Here is a 14,071-nt window from a genome sequence, read left to right as displayed (position 1 = left end):
GGGGCGAGAGACCCCCGGGGGGGTGGTGGGGTGGGGGGGGGCGAGAGACCCCGGGGGGTGGTGGGTGGGGGGGGCCAGAGACCCCGGGGGGTGGTGGGTGGGGGGGGGCCAGAGACCCCGGGGGGTGGTGGGTGGGGGGGGCCAGAGACCCCGGGGGGTGGTGGGTGGGGGGGGCCAGAGACCCCGGGGGGTGGTGGGTGGGGGGGGCCAGAGACCCCGGGGGTGGTGGGTGGGGGGGGGCCAGAGACCCCGGGGGGTGGTGGGTGGGGGGGGCCAGAGACCCAGGGGGTGGTGGGTGGGGGGGGCGAGAGACCCAGGGGGGTGGTGGGTGGGGGGGCGAGAGACCCCGGGGGGTGGGTGGGTGGGGGGGCGAGAGACCCCGGGGGGTGGTGGGTGGGGGGGGCGAGAGACCCCGGGGGGTGGTGGGTGGGGGGGGCGAGAGACCCCGGGGGGTGGTGGGTGGGGGGGGCGAGAGACCCCGGGGAGTGGTGGGTGGGGGGGCGAGAGACCCCGGGGGGTGGTGGGTGGGGGGGGCGAGAGACCCCGGGGGTGGTGGGTGGGGGGGGCGAGACCCCCCGGGGGGTGGTGGGTGGGGGGGGCGAGACCCCCCGGGGGGTGGTGGGTGGGGGGGGCGAGACCCCCCGGGGGGTGGTGGGTGGGGGGGCGAGACCCCCCGGGGGGTGGGGGGTGGGGGGGGCGAGACCCCCCGGGGGTGGGGGGTGGGGGGGGCGAGAGACCCCGGGGGGTGGTGGGTGGGGGGGGGGGCGAGAGACCCCGGGGGGTGGTGGGTGGGGGGGGCGAGAGACCCCGGGGGGTGGTGGATGGGGGGGCGAGAGACCCCGGGGGGTGGTGGATGGGGGGGCGAGAGACCCCGGGGGGTGGTGGATGGGGGGGGCGAGAGACCCCGGGGGGTGGTGGATGGGGGGGGCGAGAGACCCCGGGGGGTGGTGGATGGGGGGGCGAGAGACCCCGGGGAGTGGTGGGGGCGAGAGATCCCGGGGGGTGGTGGGTGGGGGGGGGCGAGAGACCCCGGGGGGTGGTGGGGCGAGAGACCCCGGGGGGTGGGGGGGGGGGGGGGGGGGGCGAGAGACCCCGGGGGGTGGTGGGGGGGGGCGAGAGACCCCGGGGGGGGGGGGGGGGGGGGGGGCGAGAGACCCCAGGGTGTGGTGGGGGGGGAGGGAGGCGAGAGACCCCAGGGTGTGGTGGGGGGGGGAGGGAGGCGAGAGACCCCAGGGAGTGGTGGGGGGGGGGGGGGGGGGGAGGGAGGCGAGAGACCCCGGGGGGTGGTGGGGGGGGGCGAGAGACCCCGGGGGGTGGTGGGGGGGGGGGGGGCGAGAGACCCCGGGGGGTGGTGGGGGGGCGAGAGACCCCGGGGGGTGGTGGGGGGGGGGGGGGGCGAGAGACCCCGGGGGGTGGTGGGGGGGGGGGGGGCGAGAGACCCCGGGGGGTGGTGGGGGGGGGGGGCGAGACACCCCGGGGGGTGGTGGGGGGGGGGCGAGAGACCCCGGGGGGTGGTGGGGGGGGGGGGGGGGCGAGAGACCCCGGGGGGTGGTGGGGGGGGGGGGGGGGCGAGAGACCCCGGGGGTGGGGGGGGGGGGCGAGAGACCCCGGGGGGTGGGGGGGGGGGGGGGGGGCGAGAGACCCCGGGGGTGGTGGGGGGGGGGGGGGGGCGAGAGACCCCGGGGGGTGGTGGGGGGGGGGGGGGGCGAGAGACCCCGGGGGGTGGTGGGGGGGGGGGGGGGGGGGGGGGAGAGACCCCGGGGGGTGGTGGGGGGGGGGGGGGGCGAGAGACCCCGGGAGTGGTGGGGGGGGGGGCGAGAGACCCCGGGAGTGGTGGGGGGGGGGGGCGAGAGACCCCGGGTGGTGGTGGTGGAGGGGGGGGCGAGAGACCCCGGGGGGTGGTGGGGGGGGAGGGGCGAGAGACCCCGGGGGGTGGTGGGGGCGGGGGCGAGAGACCCCGGGGGGTGGTGGGGGGCGAGAGTCCCCGGGGGGTGGGTGGGGGGGGGGGGGGCGAGAGTCCCCGGGGGGTGGGTGGGGGGCGAGAGTCCCCGGGGGGGTGGGTGGGGGGGGGGGGTGGGGGCGAGAGTCCCCGGGGGGGGGGGGGGCGAGAGTCCCCGGGGGGTGGGTGGGGGGGGGGGGCGAGAGTCCCCGGGGGGTGGGTGGGGGGGGGCGAGAGTCCCCCGGGGGGTGGGTGGGGGGGGGGGGGGTGAGTGGGGGGGGGGGGGGGGGGGGCGAGAGAGCCCGGGGGGTGGGGGGGCGAGAGTCCCCGGGGGGTGGGTGGGGGGCGCGAGTGGGGGGGGGGTGCGAGAGTCCCCCGGGGGGTGGGTGGGGGGGGGGGGGGGGGCGAGAGTCCCCGGGGGGTGGGTGGGGCGAGAGTCCCCGGGGGGTGGGTGGGGGGGGGGGGCGAGAGTCCCCGGGGGGTGGGTGGGGGGGGGGGCGCGAGAGTCCCCGGGGGGTGGGGCGCGAGAGTCCCCGGGGGGTGGGTGGGGGGGGGCGAGAGTCCCCGGGGGGGTGGGTGGGGGGGCGAGAGTCCCCCGGGGTGGCTGGGGGCAAGAGTCCCCGGGGGGGGGGGTGGGTGGGGGGGGGGGGCGAGAGTCCCGGGGGTTGGGTGGGGACGAGAGTCCCCGGGGTGTGGGTGGGGGGGGGGGGGGGGGGCCAGAGCCCCGGGGGGTGGGTGGGTGGGGGGGAGAGAGTCCCCGGTGGGTGGGTGGGGGGGGAGGAGACCCCGGGGGGTGGGGGTTGCAGACCCCGAGGGAGGGGGGTAAGAGGTGGGGTCACCTCGCTCGAGAGGGGTGTGCCCGTATGTGCTGTTTTCTGGGTAGCGGGCAGCAGTTTGAGCTGCTGCTGTGTCGTGCTGACACTCCACCCCCCCCCTCCGGGTCGACAGTCGGGCTGACAGATCGTACATCACGTGGAGGTTTAATCTGGACTCTGAGCCTCTGACAAGGCAAGTGATAATGGGAGCGCTGGCCCCGGAATCATCGCAGCAGCTGAGCGTCAGAGCTGGATTTTATGGTGTTTGGGAAGTTCAGCGTGAGGGGGCGGCTGTACCCTTTGCCCTGGGAGTGTTCACCGATAAGGCATCTTGATACAAGAATCTCTTCCCCCCCCCTCCGTGACTGCCCTCCCCCCCCACCCCTCCCCCCTCCCCCCCCCCCCCACTGCCCGCCCCGGGCTAAATCATCCCAGAATTATCCATTCAATCGCAGCAAAGTCACGCTTTGAACTGGAGGATTGAGGACTCGAGGGCAGGCCAGCTGTTGTGTTAGTCTACCATTCCATGCAGAGAAAGCCCCCCCCACATCCCCCGTTACACACAGGCCTCACCCCCTCCCCGAGGAACATACTCCATCCTGTGAGTCACAAGCCAGTGGATTTGCCTCACACTCGCTGATTCGGGGGGGGGGCGGGCGCAATCAGAAGCTGTGACTGTAACACTACATTCTGCACCCTCTCCTTTCCTTCTCTATGAACGGTATGCTTTGTCTGTATAACGCGCAAGAAACAATACTTTTCACTGTATCCCAATACATGTGACAATAATAAATCAAATCAAAGTGTCCAGATCACCAACAACCTGTCCTGGCCCCCACACGCCGACACTATAGTTAAGGAAGCCCCCACCAACGCCTCTACTTTCTCAGAAGACTAAGGAAATTTGGCATGTCCGCTACAACTCTCACCAACTTTTACAGATGCCCCATAGAAAGCATTCTTTCTGGTTGTATCACAGCTTGGTCTGGGCTCCTGCTCTGCCCAAGACCGCAAGGAACTACAAAGGGTCGTGAATGTAGCCCAATCCATCACGCAAACCAGCCTCCCATCCATTGACTCCGTCTACACTTCCCGCTGCCTCGGGGAAAAGCAGCCGGCATAATCAAGGACCCCCACGCACTCTGGACATTCACTCTTCCACCTTCTTCCATCGGGAAAAAGATACAAAGTCCAAGGTCACGTACCGACCGACTCAAGAACAGCTTCTTCCCTGCTGCTGTCAGACTTTTGAATGGACCTACCTCGCATTAAGTTGATCTTTCTCTACACCCTAGCTATGACTGTAACACTACATTCTGCACCCTCTCCTTTCCTTCTCTATGAACGGTATGCTTTGTCTGCATAGCGTGCAAGAAACAATACTTTTCACTGTATCCCGATACATGTGACAATAATAAATTAAGTCAATCCTGAGGGAATACAGCATTGTTGGGGGCGCTGTTGTTTGGTCTCCTTGCTTTACTCGTGTCGGAGATAGTTCTGGGAAGGCTCTTCTGGGAAGAATGAGGGATTCACTCCCATGGCGGGGGGAGAATGCAGGACTCACTCCCATGGCGGGGAGTGGGGGGGGAGAATGCGGGACTCGCTCCCCCGCGGGGAGAATGCAGGACTCGCTCCTACACGGGAGAATGCGGGAGCAAGCACGCGAGACGTTGAGCAAGAGAGAGAGATGAGGAGCAAGAGGGAATTTCTCAAGGCAGCGCCCACATAAGGAAGAGTGAAGAACCCATCCCACTCCCCACCCCGCAGTCCAAAGGCACTGAGGCCAATGACATTTTGCACGCCCCGTACGTGCTTCAGTTGAAGTTTAAAATGAGTTCCAATCCATCTAAGAACAAGGGTGAAACAGCAGGGACTGAGAAAGATGCTCCAACCCTTCAACCTGGTGAATAATTGAGGAGTTGGAGTTGACATGATATTTTATATTGTGTGCGTGATGTCATGGAGAGAATGGTCAATAATTGATATCGTGTCTGCTCCTGTGGCGGACCCGACATCAGAGGCAACAACTGGAAGAAATAATGAGCTTGGACATCGCTCCGAAGAGACGCCACTCGCCGGAGCTTCCTTCCCTGACACTCCTCAGGACAAACACAAGAATGCCAAGTTTCAAACTCTTGACAACACGGGGAAAAGGTGTTTGGCAACTCAGAACGCCTACATCGGCAGTAGGAGGCCATTCGGCCCATCGAGCCTGCACTGACAACAATCCCACCCAGGCCCTCTCCCCCGGAACCGCACATATTTAACCCTGCTAATCCCCCCGACATGAAGAGGCAATTTAGGATGATCAACCTAACCCACACATCTTTGGACACTAAGAAAGCCCCACCAATGCCTCTACTTTCTCAGAAGACTAAGGAAATTTGGCATGCCAGCTATGACTCTCACCAACTTTTACAGATGCCCCATAGAAAACATCCTTTCTGGATGAATCACAGCTTGGTATGGGCTCCTGCTCTGCCCAAGACCGCAAGGAACTACAAACGGTCGTGAATGTAGCCCAGTCCCATCACACAAACCAGCCTCCCATCCATTTGACTCCGTCTACACTTCCCACTGCCTCGGGAAAAGCAGCCAGCATAATCAAGGACTCCACACACCCCGGACATTCTCTCTTCCACCTTCTTCTGTCGGGATAAAGATACGGAAGTCTGAGGTCACGTACCAACCGACTCAAGAACAGCTTCTTCCCTGCTGCTGTCAGGCTTTTGAATGGACCAACCTCGCATTAAGTTGATCTTTCTCTACACCCTAGCTATGACTGTAACACTGCATTCTGCACTCTCGCGTTTCCTTCTCTATGAATGGTATGCTTTGTCTGTATAGCGCACAAGAAACAATATTTTTCACTGTATCCCAATACATGTGACAATAATAAATCAAATCAAGCTAAGGGGGCAATTTAGCATGGCCAATCCACCTAATCTACACAACTTTGGACTGTGGGAGGAAACCGGAGCACCCGGAGGAAACCCACGCAGACACAGGGAGAACATGCAGACTCCACACAGACAGTGACCCGAGCCGGGAATCTAACCCAAGTTCCTGGCGTTGAGAGGCAGCAGTGCCAACAGCTGTGCTTACTCCTACATTTTAGGAGATTTCTTCCGACTGAGCTATAGGAACAGCCTGTTCTGCTATTCAGCTGGATCATCGGTGCCTCCTTAGTTTCGTAACATGCGAATGAGGAGTGGGTACCTCTGCCCCTCGAGCCCGCACTGCCAGTCAGAGGAGAGAAAAGCCACCAGCTGGTCACAGAGAAGGAAATCATTTTAGAATTATTGCCAAATTACTGGGGCAAATTAAATCTCACCGATGGGGCAACGATTCATTCCACAGCTGCTTCTCAATCTCAAAAGGTTGAGCAAGTCCGTGGAACGTACATAACAAGAGTCACCTCAGCTCACAACTATTCACCATACGCACAGTCCCACGGGATGTTGGTGGCAACAATCTAGACAACATTGGCACCTCCGCGCTCAGTTTCACAACAATTGGACAACATACTAGCATCACCACTGTACAGCAAAGCTCCCTCAGCACCGACCCTCCCACAGTGCGGCGCTCCCTCAGCACTGACTCTCCCACAGTGCGGCGCTCCCTCAGCACCGACCCTCCCACAGTGCGGCGCTCCTTCAGCACCGACCCTCCCACAGTGCGGCGCTCCCTCAGCACCGACCCGCCCACAGTGCGGCGCTCCCTGAGCACTGACCCGCCCACAGTGCGGCGCTCCCTCGGCACTGACCCTCCCACAGTGCGGCACTCCCTCAACACTGACCCTCCCACAGTGCGGCGCTCCCTGAGCACTGACCCTCCCACAGTGCGGCGCTCCCTCAACACTGACCCTCCCACAGTGCGGCGCTCCCTCAGCACTGACCCTCCCACAGTGCGGCGCTCCCTGTGAGCTCGAGGGCACGCATTCTGTCATCACAAAGACATCCCAGTGAGGTTGGTGCTCCAGTGAGTTGCTAGGCAACCCAATACCACAAGCAAGACTCACCCTAGAAGAATCCCAGGGAGTTCCGTGTGCTGGTTAGGCCGCGAGAAGCTGTTCCCAGGGGAATGATGGCAACACCTTTTGCATCTCGACACTGATGCAGAACCCTCACCACGCTCCCCGCCCGCCCCCATCTCTGTAACCTCCTCCAGACCCTACCTAACTCTGTAACCTCCTCCAGCCCCTACACCCCCTCCCTTTCTCTGTAACCTCGTCCATCCCATACACCCCCCTCCCTATCTCTGTAACCTCCTCCAGCCCCTACACCCCCTCCCTATCTCTGTAACCTCGTCCATCCCATACACCCCCCTCCCTATCTCTGTAACCTCCTCCAGCCCCTACACCCCCTCCCTATCTCTGTAACCTCCTCCAGCCCCTACACCCCCTCCCTATCTCTGTAACCTCCTCCAGCCCCTACACCCCCTCCCTATCTCTGTAACCTCCTCCAGCCCCTACACTCCCTCCCTATCTCTGTAACCTCCTCCAGCCCCTACACCCCCTCCCTATCTCTGTAACCTCCTCCAGCCCCTACACCCCCTCCCTATCTCTGTAACCTCCTCCAGCCCCTACACCCCCCTCCCCATCTCTGTAACCCCCTCCAGCCCCTACACCCCCCTCCCTATCTCTGTAACCCCCTCCAGCCCCTACATTAACCTGGGTGGCTCAGTGTCTCATGGGGCCACACAGTGGCAGTCACTTTAGGCTGAGGTTGTGCCCTCTGGTTCTAGTTTATCCTACGAGTGGAAACATCCTCTACTCCAGCCCCTACACCCCCTCCTCTAGCCCCTACACCCCCACTCTATCCAGGCCTCGCAGTATCCTGGAAGTTTCAATAAGATCCCCCCCTCATCCTTCTAAACTCCAACGAGTACAGACCCAGAGTCCTCAACCGTTTCTCATATAACAAGTTCTTCATTCCAGGGATCAAGTGTAAATCTGTCTACACTTCCCACTGCCTCGGGAAAAGCAGCCAGCATAATTAAGGACCCCACGCATTCTCTCTTCTACCTTCTTCCGTTGGGAAAAAGATACAAAAGTCTGAGGTCACGTACCGACCGACTCAAGAACAGCTTCTTCCCTGCTGCTGTCAGACTTTTGAATGGACCTACCTCGCATTAAGTTGATCTTTCTCGGCACCCTAGCTATGACTGTAACACTACTTTCTGCACCCTCTCCTTTCCTTCTCTATGAACGGTATGCTTTGTCTGTATAGCGCGCAAGAAACAATACTTTTCACTGTATCCCAATACATGCGACAATAATAAATCAAATCAAATCATTCTTGTGAACCTCCTCTGGACCCTTTCCAAGGCCCGGCACATCCTTCCTGAGATACGGGGCCCAGAACTGCTCAATACTCCAACTGGGGTCTGACCAGAGCCTTATACAGCCTCAGAAGTACATCCCTGCTCTTGTATCCTTTCTACTCTGTGGCCAGGGTACACAGTAGCTGTGTGGTGGTGGGATTGGGTGTCTTGGGTGGCTGTTCACACAGCGGCCCAGGCTCATTCGACTGGACCCAGCCATATAAATACTGTGGCTCGCAGAGCAGGTCAGAGGCTGGGAATCCTGCGGAGAGTAACTCACCTCCTGACTCCCCAAAGCCTGTCCACCATCTACAAGGCACAAGTCAGGAGTGTGATGGAACACTCTCCACTTGCCTGGATGAGTGCGGCTCCAACAACAATCTCCACTTGCCTGGATGAGTGCAGCTCCAACAACAATCTCCACTTGCCTGGAAGAGTGCAGCTCCAACAACAATCTCCACTTGCCTGGATGAGTGCGGCTCCAACAACAATCTCCACTTGCCTGGATGAGTGCAGCTCCAACAACAATCTCCACTTGCCTGGATGAGTGCAGCTCCAACAACAATCTCCACTTGCCTGGATGAGTGCGGCTCCAACAACAATCTCCACTTGCCTGGATGAGTGCAGCTCCAACAACAATCTCCACTTGCCTGGAAGAGTGCAGCTCCAACAACAATCTCCACTTGCCTGGATGAGTGCGGCTCCCAACAACACTCGAGAAGCTCGACACCATCCAGGACAAAGCAGCCCCGCTCGATCGACACGCTAACCACAAACACTCACTCCCTCCACCACCGACGCACAGCGGCAGCCGTGTGTACCATCTACAAGATGCCCCGCAGCGACTCACCAAGGCTCCTTCGACAGCACCTTCCAAACCCGCCACCTCTACCATCTAGAAGGACAAGGGAGGGGGCAGCAGACACATGGGGAACACCCCCACCTGCAAGTTCCCCCTCCGAGCCACTCACCATCCCAACTTGGAAATATATCGGCCGCTCCTTCACTGTGGCTGGGGTCAAAACCCCAGAACTCCCTCCCTAACAGCACTGTGGGTGTACCTACACCACACGGACTACATCCGAATTAGGACCAGGAGTCGGCCACTCGGCCAATCCAGCCCTGCTGCCCCATTCTATAATATCATCGATTTGATCGTAACTTCGATCCCCCTGACCTCTCCGACCTGTCCTCATCAGACAACCCGCTCCATTCCTGGTGTGGGTCTGGGAAACCTTCTCCAAACTGCTTCCAACACACTGACATCTTTCCTTAGGTGAGGGAAGACCGATACTGTACACAATACTCCAGATGTGTTCTCACCAACACCCCTGTACAACTGAAGCATAGAAACATAGAAACTACAAGCAGGAGGAGGCCATTCGGCCCTTCCAGCCTGCTTAGTTATTCATTCTGATCATCGAATTCAATATCTTGATTCCCCCCCATATCCCTCGATCCCTTTAGCCCCAAGAGCTATAGAACAGAATCATAATGAAGGAGGCTGCCATTCAGCCCATCGAGGCTGCATCGACCACAATCCCACCCTATCCCCGTAACCCAATGCATTTACCCTAGCTAATCCTCCTGACACAAAGGGGCAATTTAGCATGGCCAATCCACCCAACCTACACATCTTTGGATTATCTAATAGTCTAAATTATATCTCATTTCTTCCTGAACTATTGGCCTCAACTACTTTCTGTGGGAGTGAATTCCACACATTCGCCACCCTCTGGGTGAAGAAATTTCTCCTCACCTCAATCCTAAAAGGTTTACCCTTTATCCTCAAACTATGACCCCCTAGTTCTGGACTCCCCCCACCATCCATTCTTTCTGAATCCACCCTGTTAGAATTTTATAAGTTTCTATGAGATCCCCTCTCACTCTTCTAAACTTCTTATTCTTGTATTCAATTGCCCCTCACAATAACATTCATACAATCCCTACAGTGCAGAAGGAGGCCATTTGGCCCATCGAGTCTGCACCGACCACAATCCCACCCAGGCTCTATTCCCGTCACCCCACATATTTACCCTGCTCATCCCTCTGACACTAGGGTCAATTTAGCATGGCCAATCCACCCTAACCTGCACGTCTTTGGACTGTGGGAGGAAACCGGAGCACCCGGTGGAAACCCACGCAGACATGGTGGGGGTGAATGTGCAAACTCCACGTAGGCAGTGACCCAAGGCCAGGATTGAACCCAGGTCCCTGGCGCTGAGAGGCAGCAGTGCTAACCACTCTGCCACCCAACATTCGATTCACTTTCCAAATGACTCGCTGTACCTGCATACCGGCCTTTTGCGATTCATGCACTCCGACACCCAGATCCCTCCGCACACCTCGGAGCTCTGCAATCTCTCACCGTTTAGATAATAAGTTTAGTTTTTATTCTTCCTGCCAAAACTGACAACTTCCCCACATTAAACTCCAGCTGCCAGATCTTCGTCCGGTCACTTAACCGATCAATATCCTCTCTACGTCTTCTTCAGCACATACTGTCCCACCTATGTTTGTGTCGTTAGTAAGTTCAGCACCCATCCCTTCATCCAGGTCATTGGTATAAATAGTACAAAAGTTGAACCTCCAGCAGTGATCCCTGTGGCACATCACTCATTACATCCTCCCAACCAGAAAATAACCCATTTATGCCTACTCTCCGTTTCCTGTGAGCTAACCAGTCTTCAATCCATGCCAGAATTGCCCCCTGCACCCATGACTGATGCGGTACCTTATCAAATAAGAACATAAGAACTAGGAACCAGGAGTAGGCCATTTGGCTCCTCGAGCCTGCTCCGCCATTCAATAAGATCATGGCTGCTCTTTGTGGACTCAGTTCCACTTACCCGCCCGCTCACCCTTAATTCCTTCACTGTTCAAAAATTTATCAAAGAACAAAGAAAATTACAGCACAGGAACAGGCCCTTCAAGCCTGCACCGACCATGCCGCCCAACTGAACTCAAACCCCCTACCCTTCCGGGGACCAAAAGAACAAAGAAAATTACAGCACAGGCCCTTGAGGTAGCCTCAACTGCTTCACTGGGCAGGGAATTCCACAGATTCACAACCCTTTGTGTGAAAAAGTTCCTCCTCAACTCAGTCTTAAATCTGCTCCCCCTTATTTTGAGGCCATGCCCCCTAGTTCTAGTTTCACCCGCCAGTGGAAACAACTTCCTTGTTTCTATCTTGTCTATTCCTTTCATAATCTTATATGTTTCTATAAGATCTCCCCTCATTCTTCTGAATTCCAATGAGTATAGCCCCAGTCATAGATCATAGAATCCTACAGTGCAGAAGGAGGCCATTCGGCCCATCGAGTCTGCACCGACCACAATCCCACCCACACCCTACCCGCACAACCCCGTGCATTTACCCTAGCTAGTCCCCCTGACACTAAGGGCCAATTTAGCATGGCCAGTACACCTAACGCATACACCTTTGGACTGGGAGGAAGAAACCGGAGCACCCGGAGGAAACCTACGCAGACACGGGGAGAACGTGCAGACTCCGCACAGACAGTGACCTGAGCTGGGAATCGAACCCGGGGCCCTGACGCTCTGAGCTAGCAGTGCTAACCACTGTGCCGTCCCGCCTACACAGTCTCTCCTCATAAGCCAACCCTCTCAACTCCAGAATCAACCTAGTGAATCTCCTCTGCACCCCCTCCAGTGCCAGTATATCCTTTCTCAAGTAAGGAGACCAAAACAGTACACAGTACTCCAGGTGTGGCCTCACCAGCATCTTATACAGCTGCAACACAAATGCCTTCCGGCCTAGACACTGATGCCCACATCAGTTGGAGATTGGAGAGGAGTGGGGCAGTGGAACACTGGAATGATCACTGGACTTGCAATCCAGAGATGCAGGGTGATGCTCTGGGACCCAGGTTCGAATCTCGCCACGGCAGATGCCGAAATTTCAGAGAATTGAATCGTACAATCCCTACAGTGCAGGAAGAGGCCATTCGGCCCATCGAGCCTGCACCGTCAACAATCCCACCCAGGCCCTACCCCCATAACCCCACATATTTACCCCACTAATCCCCTTGATCTCCCCCTAAGGAGCAATTTAGCATGGCCAATAGAAACATAGAAGATGGCAGCAGGAGGCGGCCATTCGGCCCTTCGAGCCTGCTCCATCATTCATCACCATCATGGCTGATCATCCAACTCAATAGCCTAATCCTGCTTTCTCCCCATAACCTTTGATCCCGTTCGCCCCCAAGTGCTATATCCAGCCGCCTCTTCAATACATTCAATGTTTTGGCATCAACTACTTCCTGTGGGAATGAATTCCACAGGCTCACCACTCTTTGGGTGAAGAAATGTCTCCTCACCTCCGTCCTAAATGGTCTACCCCGAATCCTCAGACTGACCCCCTGGTTCTGGACTCCCCCCCCCCCCACCATCAGGAACATCCTCCCTGCATCTACCCTGTCCAGTCCTGTTAGAACTTTATAAGTCTCTATGAGATCCCCCCTCAAATCAACCTAACCTGCACATTTTTGGACTTGGATTCAATAAATAAAATCTGGAATTAAGAATCTACTGATGACCGTAAAACCCCATGAAAGAGTGGCAGCACAGGTGGAAAGGGTAGTGAAGAACACATACGGCATGCTTGCCTTCATCGGACGGGCCATTGAGTTTAAAAGTTGGCAAATTTAGTGAGTTATATAAAATGTTGGTTCGGCCACATTTGGAATACTGTGTCCAATTCTGGTCGCCACACCACCAGAAGGACGTAGAGGCTTTGGAGAGGGTACAGAAAAGGTTTAACAGGATGTTGCCTGGTATGGAGGGTATTAGCTACGAGGAGAGATTGAATAAACTGGGATTGTTCTCCCTGGAAAGACGGAGGCTGAGGGGGGGAACGACCTAATAGAAGTTTAGAAAATTGAGGGGTATTACATAGAACATAGAACAGTACAGCACAGAACAGGCCCTTCGGCCCACGATGTTGTGCCGAGCTTTATCTGAAACCAAGATCAAGCTATCCCACTCCCTATCAACCTGGTGTGCTCCATGTGCCTATCCAATAACCGCTTAAATGTTCCTAAAGTGTCTGACTCCACTATCACTGCAGGCAGTCCATTCCACACCCCAACCACTCTCTGCGTAAAGAACCTACCTCCGATATCCTTCCTGTATCTCCCACCACGAACCCCATAGTTATGCCCCCTTGTAATAGCTCCATCCACCCGAGGAAACAGTCTTTGAACGTTCACTCTATCTATCCCCTTCATCATTTTATAAACCTCTATTAAGTCTCCCCTCAGCCTCCTCCGCTCCAGAGAGAACAGCCCTAGCTCCCTCAACCTTTCCTCATAAGACCTACCCTCCAAACCAGGCAGCATCCTGGTAAATCTCCTCTGCACTCTTTCCAGCGCTTCCACGTCCTTCTTATAGTGAGGTGACCAGAACTGCACACAATATTCCAAATGTGGTCTCACCAAGGTCCTGTACAGTTGCAGCATAACCCCACGGCTCTTAAACTCCAACCCCCTGTTAATAAAAGCTAACACACTATAGGCCTTCTCCACAGCTCTATCCACTTGAGTGGCAACCTTTCTCCCAGGGCAGAAATGATGATTACAAGGGGGCACAAGCTTAAGGAAAGGGGGGGAAAGGTTCAGTGGAGGTGGGCGGGGAAAGTCTTTTTACACAGAGGGTGGTGGGGGCCTGGAATGCGCTGCCAACTGAGGTGGTTGAGGCAGACACGTTAGACACATTTAAGACTTATCTGGAAGACACATCAACAGGCGGGGAATAGAGGGATACAGGCGGTTGGTCTCGATAGGACAGCATGATCTGGCAGGCTTGGTGGGCCGAATGGCCTGTTCCTGGGCTACACTGTTCTTTGAAACCCATCGTCGGAAAAACCCATCTGGTTCCCTTTAGGGAAGGAAATCTGCCGTCCTTACCCCGGTCTGGCCCTACATGTGACTCCAGAGCCACAGCAATGTGGTTGACTCTCAACTGCCCT

This window comes from Mustelus asterias, unplaced genomic scaffold, assembly GCF_964213995.1.
Source record: "Mustelus asterias unplaced genomic scaffold, sMusAst1.hap1.1 HAP1_SCAFFOLD_1973, whole genome shotgun sequence".
Classification (NCBI taxonomy): Eukaryota; Metazoa; Chordata; class Chondrichthyes; order Carcharhiniformes; family Triakidae; genus Mustelus; species Mustelus asterias.
The sequence above is the reverse complement of the archived record's forward strand: the minus strand, read 5'-3'. Positions refer to the sequence as shown.